Raw genomic sequence first — 9316 nt, 5'->3', positions numbered from 1 at the left:
AATTTCTGCAATGCCACTGCCATTCTGGCCAACCTGAGAAAGATGGAGAATAGGAGAAATATCAGCAAAAGTGGAAGGACATAAACTGAGAAAGGAAAAAGAAAAAGGAAGAACAAGATTTGACCATAATTTATGCCACCCTTCAAACACCCTTGAGCTGCTTTGCCTCCAAGCACACTGCATTTTATGAATGAGGGAGTGGCAAGTCCACGAGCCCCACTGGAATACCCTCTCTCTCATATAACTCTTCTTCCAAGAGCCCTAGGATCTCCATTTCCAGTTTCTTTCTCAGTGATTTTTTTCTCTTTGCTGCTCCTGGAATTCCTTCTCTGGGTCTGAGGAGGCACTGGTTGGACAGTGCCCCTTCTTTGAGCTTCAAGGCACAATCTCAGTCCTGAAGACAAGGGTATTGAAGGAGGAAGCTAGAAAATGACCCAAGCTCCCTCCCTCATGCAGCAATGAAAGACAGAAACCTTTCAGGGGAAAGCTGCAACACATAGGCCTTATCCTGGTAGCTAGGTAACCCTCATTTGTTCTCAAGAAACAGTAGGCTAGGAATAAAGCCCAATAATTCCCAGTATACAGTTGCTAAGGAAATCTCTACCATGTCTTGGCTGCCACGAGAAACACAGAAAAGCATTACCTGCAAGTGACATAATTAAAACCAGCATTTCTTACTTAATAGTGGCTGAGGATGGGTTGTGGCAGTGCTCAAGAGAAAAGACAGAATGACCATCTGCTCATTCTCATTTCTGGTCCTCCAAAAACTCAGGGGAAAAGCACTGGTGCTGAGAGGTAGCAGGAGATGGGTAGTGGGAAAAGGGAATGCTAGGCATTTCCCTGCTCACCAGGGCAGCATTCTGAACTGAAGCACCATCAGCCTGTTTCACTGAAGCTAAACACCACCATTCACACTTTCAGGGATTGGTTAAAACTCAGTCCACAGAAGACACTCAGAAGGTGCTTAAGCAAACAAAAGAACTGATGGAAGTTATTACTGCTCCCTGGTTTGAGGAATCCTTTCAGATCCTTGGCTTTTTCTGGATGTCCAGGTAGTAGTATATTTAGGGCTACATCTTTCCACATAGCTTGGTTTTGTTGTTTCTCTCTGTGCCTCTGTCTTGTCATTCAAGCCATTGTTACTGTTTAACTGGATAACTATGATGCTGCAGATGAAGACCTTGTGAGTCCTGAAACACATTTATTTGGAAACTTTCATTGATGTCATACATTTTGGTCTAGTAGTGTATTAATGTATCACCATCTCCCATAGACAGCAAGATTCACCTCTGGTCCTGGGCACGGTTCCTTCAGAGTGCTTTTGAACTTTAAATCCTTTTTTCAAGCTGGAAGTGTGTGTTCTTCCCAGGTTGCTCAATGCAAACAGGCCACTTATGCTAACAACACACCTCTCATTTGGACAGCTTGGTGCAGATGGGAAGTTCTTGGTGAGGGAATTGCTGGCCGGGAGGCAGTTCAGTATTTTATTATTACCAGACAAACCGCAGTGAAACAAATGGAAGTATCCTGCTGCTCTCGCTCTCTGTGGACACTGGAGGGGGCTGCAGCACGTTGGCATTTGATACATCATCCAAGTGAATTCTTCAAGAGCTGTGGTTATGTGTCTGAAGGCCCTGATCTGCTATGAAGGCTCTCCTTCTAGCACTCCTATTTGTCAGTATCCTGGATCCATACCTCTTTAACCACTTTGCTTTTTTGGAATGGAAGGGAAAGAATCTGTTATTTTTCCCCCATCCCCATCCCATGACATTCACAAAGATTGCAGGAGAGCCCTCACTGCTGGAAGATTTAAATATTTAATGTTATTCTGCATCTTCCCTTCTCATTCACTTTGCTGTCTTCTGCTTTGCATGCAGCCATCCTTCTCCAGCAAAGGGGAACTTGAGGACATTCACAGTGATCCAGCAGATGACTCAAGGTAAAGCATTCTTCCCTCTGAAAAGTCCAATATCAGTGCCATAGAAAACTGTGCCACAGTAAATAGCATGGGTGACTCGTAAGGGAAACACTTCCATACATATATACCCTAAACTGCACTGACCCCAGTGCCTGTACGTGTTTATAGATCAGAAGCAGTGAGTGTGATTCAGCAAAAACCTGGTACTGATCCCTATATGTTGCCAGGGATGCTGTAGTAATGGTAGTGTGATATTTTGGATGAGACACAAAATCAGCCTTCCTGGAAATTAAAATCTCCTGGTGCCTTTCACCCCAGAGGTGACTGCCTCTCAGCAGACAGGTAAGTGATCCCAGTGTACTTCATCTGTAAAGGTCTTGGAGAGGCATTTAAAAGCCAGCTGATTTCTTTCCATCTTTGTCTCACTGGCCTTCACATATGCTCATAGTAACTGGGCATTAAATTACATCTGAGTGGCGAGAAGTTAATGAACTGCTGTAAGACGTTTGACTGTATCATTTCAATAATGTAGCACTGGGCATTCATTTGAGTTGGTGCTGTGAAGTGAGTTTTCTTGGGACCCACACTGATGACTTCTCACTGCCAATGGGTTCCATTAATACCTAAGGTCTGACACCATCCTTCAGTTGTTCCACTGGTGTGTCTGAGGTTGCCAGGAGGAAGGGACATGAGTTTAAGACCTGATCCATCTTTCCCCGGTTTTTGGAGGTAAGGTCTGACTTTGTATCCAATCCATTACAAAAGTGGGAATGCCACAAAGTTCAGGAACCTGGATGTGACCCACCTCTATTCCAAAAATGGCCATGCTTTTTGTTGTCCTGTCTATAAGAACAAGGAATTCTTCACCCCTTTATTTCCGGATCAGCAAACAGGGCAGGCAGCCTTGCAGTCACAAAATGCCCTAAGGGAGTCCATGAAACTAATTAATTCAGTCAACTCCTTCAAATCAGTTCAATATTCGTGAAGAATTGAGCGTGCATACAGTGAGTCAGTGAGTCAAGTCTTCTTTCCTGTTTTGTTGATGTATTTGGCCATGTGCTTCAGGCTTCCCAGGGCCAAGAAGCCTGCAGCGAGAAATTGTCAAGATCTTGCTTCTTTCCTAGTGCTCTGCTTTAGTTACCTTCTTTCTTCTTTCTCCAGTTCTGAATACCACAATCATCTTTCCTTTCTGGTCCCCCACACTGTATTAGGGTCATTCTTCTTGGCTGTTTCACACATCCTGTGGCGTCTCCCCTTCTCTAAGCAGCTGAGCTGAACCATGGCTTCTCTCAGGACCCTTTTTTCAAGACTGCTCTCTCAAGGAGAGAGGTAGTACTTAAAGCTCAACAAATACATAAATTCTGCCTGTAAGTCCAGTTAAGTGTGTCCATATAGAGTTTGGACCAAATGGAAACACCATCTTTACTTAAACTGGTGCAAGTTTAATGTATGAACAAGGCTCAGGCCACAAGTTAAATACCAGTAGCAGTTTAAGATATGACTGGTCCTTCTCCGCTTCTCCCTTGCTTTCTGGACATCACAATCCCTGCAGCAGAGTCAGCAGAATTAAGCTTAGTGTGGTGATCACCCATCTCAGTGTGGTGATTCTACAGTGAAGTATTAAACATAGCTGGCTAAAGAAGTCACTACTCCAAGCTGTCTATCCCACATCTTGCCCATAAAATGCTGCCTCTACAGGTTCAGGAAAAAAGAACCTTCTCTTGAACTGCAGTTTGACACCTGAACTATTAAAGTAAACTGGCATGTATTTCTATTTAGTTCTCCAGACTATAAATGGAGTCATCTAGGTTCTGCTAAACAACCGGTTTCAATGTTCCTGTTTCAAAACATGACCTCTAACTGAGGAGTGAGACAGACATTAGGAGGCAATGATGTCTTAAACCTACTCAAACAGGTTCACCAGAGCTGATCTGGCAGAGAATTAGTCACATCCGAGCTTTCCCATAACCACAGTATCTGTCTTAATTGAGGTTCAGCCTTTTGCGCCATTTTATTCTCTGTTAGTATTCCTTCAAGATTTTGGTAGGTTTGCCAGCCCTAGCGCTCCAAAACCATGAGTCATGCGCCTCCCCCCTTCCCCCCCCCAATAGAACAGTTTCAAAAATCACATTCTGAATGGGCTATTCTGACTTTCAAATTCTGAACTTCTGAAGTGTACTTAGTTTTGTGATTCTCAAATAACCTCATGATTCCAATAGTGGGGTTTCAGGAAAGTACAAGATGTGATAAACTCATGACAGCTAGCAATACTTGAACCAGACATACTCTTTCAGTTAAAACTGGCACTAGAAGGAGGTAGGTACATGCATAGAGAGAACGGGGGTGGGAATGGTAATAAATAAATAAATAAATTAAAAAGGATATTCTGATTTTGATAGCAGACTGAAACCAAGGCAAATGACATTAATGAAAATCTGTCCTAATGTGATACGCATATATTTAAAAGGCCTGTACTGATTTAGCTCATCTCGTTTTGAAAGAGATGAAAACAGCACCAAATGTAGATCATTCCGCACCAAAATAAACAGTACCTTTGCAGAATGCCTGTAAAAGGGTGACAATGCTGGTAGCTAAAATACCTAATTTGATAATATTCTAATAATTTCTTGTCTTTATCCATCAATGCGTCTGCCCTGATAAACTCACAGGAATGCAGAGAAGGGAGAAAGCAGGTATCTTTTTATAAAGAATAATTTAACTGTTCACTCATTATTTCCATTATTTCTTAGAATAAAAAAGCACTGGAATTTCATTTGCATTCAGTTGTATAGAATATTTACATTCAGATCAAAACATACTGGGTTTGTTTGTTAAAATATGTAAACATTATTTTTTCTTATCAACCTAGCCTCTTTAGCCAGCCTCTTTTAGCTATTTACTGCATTCGTCTTCAGTTCTCTCTTTCCCCACCTGCCATCTCTGGTATTCCTCCCTCTTTCATTCTTTTTTTTTTTCCATACGTTCTGTTTTTTATATGCATCTGTTCCTTCCTCCCCCCTTTATTTCTGCATTTCTTCCTCCGTTTCTCTTCTCTTCTATATATATATTTCCCTCTTGTGCTCTCTCTTTCTCCTGGTTTCTCTTTCTGTACAAGTTTTTCTGTCTCTGGCTTTCTCCCTGTCTCCCCGGTTTCCTCTAAGTCACCTTCACTGGAATGTTGGCAGAAACATTTTTTCTTTGAAAACAAAGAGACTAAATAACTAAATGAATAAATAAAATAGCTAGAAGCATACAGAAGGTTTCAATTCCAGAAGGGTCTGTATTCCGAGAGCTTTTCTTACTTCTTAGCAAAGGAGATGATAGTTACACTCCCTGACAACCCCCCACCTCACACAGAGCCAAGTTTCCCCTTCCCCTCGCATGAAGACCTTGGCTGAGAGTGATGGATTGCACTGCAGTAAGGGCTGGGAGCACTGCAGTGAGAGGAGGGGGAGGGATGGAGAAAGGAGGAGACGCACTGCCAGCGTCAGGACAGGAAGAATGTAGTGTGGACTGATCAAAAGAAAAGAAGGGAAGTGGAAAATGGGGAAGTGGGGGGGATGTCTGGGAGAGTGTATGTTTCTGCAGACTGCATCATTCTGATTCTGGCTGAAGAGACTGGAGAGCCAAGCTCTGAGACAGACTGAGCCAAAAAACAATACAAGGCAGTATGGGCAAGGCTGTCACAGGGGCACTGGGGAGACAGACAGAGAAAATGGAAAAGCAATGGGAAAAGGGAAAGAGAGGGAGGGAGAAAAAGAGAGAGAAAGCCTTAAGTGGTACAAGAATGATAAAAGAAGGCACAACAACTCTTATAATCTGAATTTCTTTCTGGAGCTATAACAGGGAAGGCAATGTCAGAGATGTGGAAACATGTAAAAGGTCAAACAAGGCATACTGCAAAGCTTACTGAAGCGTATTTCATTGTACTCTGAAGGGTGATAATAGTACGACCTTTGGACGGAAGTGAAGTACATCAGTATCTCTGATGCTATGCTACTGGTGACAGTAAGCACGTTGACAGTGTCCGGCTACAGAAGCTCTATTGCCTTGCGAATTTTACCAAGGAGGATGTGCCCTTTCTCTTGGGCACAGTGAGGAATGCAGCTCACCTTCTCCCCACAGCATCAATTACAAGTCCAAAACACTTGCCTTTATTGCCTTCAATACTTCTCTTCTTCTTCTTTCTGTATTTGTTTTCTCTGTATCTCTCCATCTGTTTCTTATTTATTATCTAGATTTTTCTCCAATTTTTCTAATTCCATCTAGCTTCCTTTCTCCTTTTTTAACATCTTTCTTTCAGTCTTTCAGAAGTATCGTCCACACTTCCTTCCTCTGCCTCTCTTTTTGCAGATTTTCCCCTTCTCACCCTCAGGCTTAATTCTCCGCCAACTAAATGTTATGACAGTGTACAATATACCACCCTTCCTTTCATGCCTGTTGCCTGGATCAAAAGGACAAACAGGGTACAAGGCCATGGGGAAGCATGCCTTGCACATCTTTTGAGTGATGGCAAGAGGGAGGTGCCTTACAACAGTGCTGGTGCGGAGGGTTCAGATGCTGAAGATAGTGGAGGGGAGGATGAGGAGAGAAGGGGTGTGCCTGGTAGTCATGCTTTCAGCCTACAGGAGGCTGCCCTGCAACTTCTCAGAGTGACTCCCTCACTTCTCCCCCCCTTCCTCCAACACAGTCAGAGGCTTCTCTCACACCCACACCCTCTGGCTATTGCTTGCTCCCTCCTCCCCCCATCCCACCCTGCCATTGCACTGCACCAGCTGCAGTTTCCAGCTACACTGAACTAGTTCCGGCCTCTCTGCCAGTCACCTCAGTCCCCTCTACCTTCACACCCACAACGGCCACAGAAGGGGGAGAAGGGTGTGGTTAGTTCACACTCCAGAGAGCCCCCTAACCACAGCTACCATAATGGTGACAAACCCTGCAAAGAGAGGAGGGAATTTTGAGATGCACTCACCTGCTCCTTAATCCCCTCCATCTGCTTAATGCAGGCAAGTGGACAAGGGCAATGGATATATAACTAGACTTGCCAGTGACAAGACAAAGCGTAAGAGAATTAGATGAAGAAACTCTCCACAAATGAGATAAGTCTTAAAAACATATTCCCTGGAACACCATCTCATCAGTTCTGGCCCCATTGTCAGAAATGGAAGTAAAACACCAAAACGACTGGGAGAAACTCAGAGACACTTTAACCTACCCTGTGAAGCTCTTTAGCTTGCAGGGCAGATAATTATCAATTTTTCTCCAATGCAGGAAAGCACTGCCTGTAAAGTATAGCCACCCTGTGGTTGCATCAGAGCCTCCCAACATGCACTGAGATCTTAAGTCATCACTGCAACAGCATTAATCAAAAGCCACTGGGGAAAGAGACAAGAACGGGCAAAAAGAGAGAAAGGAACAGAAAACAGGAACAAAGGGAGACAAAGAAAAGAGAAAAGGAACTCTCTGGAAATTGAAAGAAACAAGAGACAGAATGAAAGACTGAGAAAAGTAACTGGGGAAGAGAAGGGCCCAGGCAGACTAATAGGAAAAGAGAGGCAGAGGGGAGATACACAGAGAAAGAAGCCTTCTCCCTCCAAATTATCCTTTCCCTCAAAGGTCACCTTTCCCCTTTCCTCTAGCTCCTCAGTACTATTACATGTCTCCATGAAGTATAACTGCATCTTAGCAGGGATAGATACACTTCCTTCTTCTGGAACTGGGAGCTGATGTTTATACACCAGGGTTTGAAGCCCACCAACTGCTATTTATCCATCCCTTTGTTTGTTTGTAACTCTGCCAGCCTGAGATTCTTTGTGTTTTTCTGTTTTCAAACTGTGCCCAGAATAAGGATAGCAGAACCCTCTGACCTTCTTCAAAGTTAGTCAATGAGATGCATGCTCTCCTCCCTTAAGCTCCCAAACAATTGCTATCTGGCAGGAAAAGTCTTGCTATGGCCCCTAGCCCATTCCTTGGGGCAGGATTCTTCCCTATGAGTCACTCCCCGGGGCTTTTCCAGTCCTCATTTCTAATGCTGGGAGCAACGGTGTTCCCACTCCTTCCTTGGGTGAAATCTATTTCACGACTGAACAGATCTCTCCTCCTTTGTCTAGTTATATATATAAAAAACTAGTTATATCACTTTTTTTTTTTCCGTCCTGGAAAACCTGCTTGCTCCATTCCTACCACTAAGCATAGGCAATGGATGGTGGCACCCTTCCCACGCCGATTAGTTAAGTTCTACCCCCATCCCTACAGAAAGACTAATTTCCATTTCAAGGTGGGGAAAAAACAGGCGCGATAAAGGGCGGGGGAGGGGCGGGGAGAGAACGAACCTCTTTCAATAAAGATAAATCAGTAGCACCTTTCTACCAGGTCCTCCCAACCTGCTCCGCGGGCGGCTCTGTGCTGCGTAAGCAGTTTCTGATATAGGTTAGCGGTGCTGCTCAGCATGGCCTGCGCTCAAGGTAAAGGTGGAGGAGAGGAGCGGAGGGGGCAGCCAGGCGGGCGTTCAGCCATTCTGACTGCAGAGACCTTGCTGCTGGGGTCGGTTCTAGCCGGCTGGCACCGTGAGCCAGGCTGCAGCTGCCGCCGCCACTGCTGCAGGGATGAGCGCGCGCCTAGGAGGCGCCCGCCGCACCTCGCTGCGGAGCGGCCGCCTCGCTACGCAGCACCGCCCCCCGCCGCCGCGCGCCCGGCAAGCGCGGCTTCTGGGAGCGGCTCGCCGGCCCACGCGCACGGCAGCGCAGCTCCACGCAGTCGCCCGGAGGTAAGTACGCGCGTGCACGCTGCACTGCGCTCGGTGGGCTGGGCACCCGTCCGCTCCGCCGCGAGCGCCTGAAGCGCGCGCGCAGTCACGTGCATGCTGGCTTGTACAGTGGCGTGGAGTGACCAGAGCTAGGTACGTTAGTGGGTGGCAGCGCATGCGGACAAACCGCCTGCTCCCAGCTCTTCCTCCATGGCAAGGCTCCCCTTGGAACTCCCTGTATCTAAACCTCGTTTTCACCATGTCCAGTCTGTTGTGAGTCCTCCCTTCTACAGGTTTTGCTGTTTCCTTGGTAGCTTGCTGTCTGTGCGGGAATGCAGCTGGCATCTCCTAATTCAAGCCTGATTCTGCAAGTGAGCAACTCGTAGATGGAAGTGGGTTTGTCTAATGCATGTGAAATTGCTGTGTGAAGAGGAGTTCAGCACTAGTTAGTGCCACAGCAAGGTGTAGAGTTGTAAATGGGGAAAAGGGGCATGGGAAGGCCTCGTGTTGGGGGTGTGTGTGGATAGGGTTTATTCAAAGGCAGTGAGGAATTAGATGTGATGAAACGTTTTCAGGCTGGATGGGTTATGTGCATTATGGATTGGTGTGGAAAATTTGGATATTATGTTCTTGAAGGGGGAGGTATGGTGACT

The sequence above is a fragment of the Apteryx rowi genome, unplaced genomic scaffold (assembly GCF_003343035.1).
Source record: "Apteryx rowi isolate R43461 unplaced genomic scaffold, aptRow1 scaffold_578, whole genome shotgun sequence".
Lineage (NCBI taxonomy): Eukaryota > Metazoa > Chordata > Aves > Apterygiformes > Apterygidae > Apteryx > Apteryx rowi.
The sequence above is the reverse complement of the archived record's forward strand: the minus strand, read 5'-3'. Positions refer to the sequence as shown.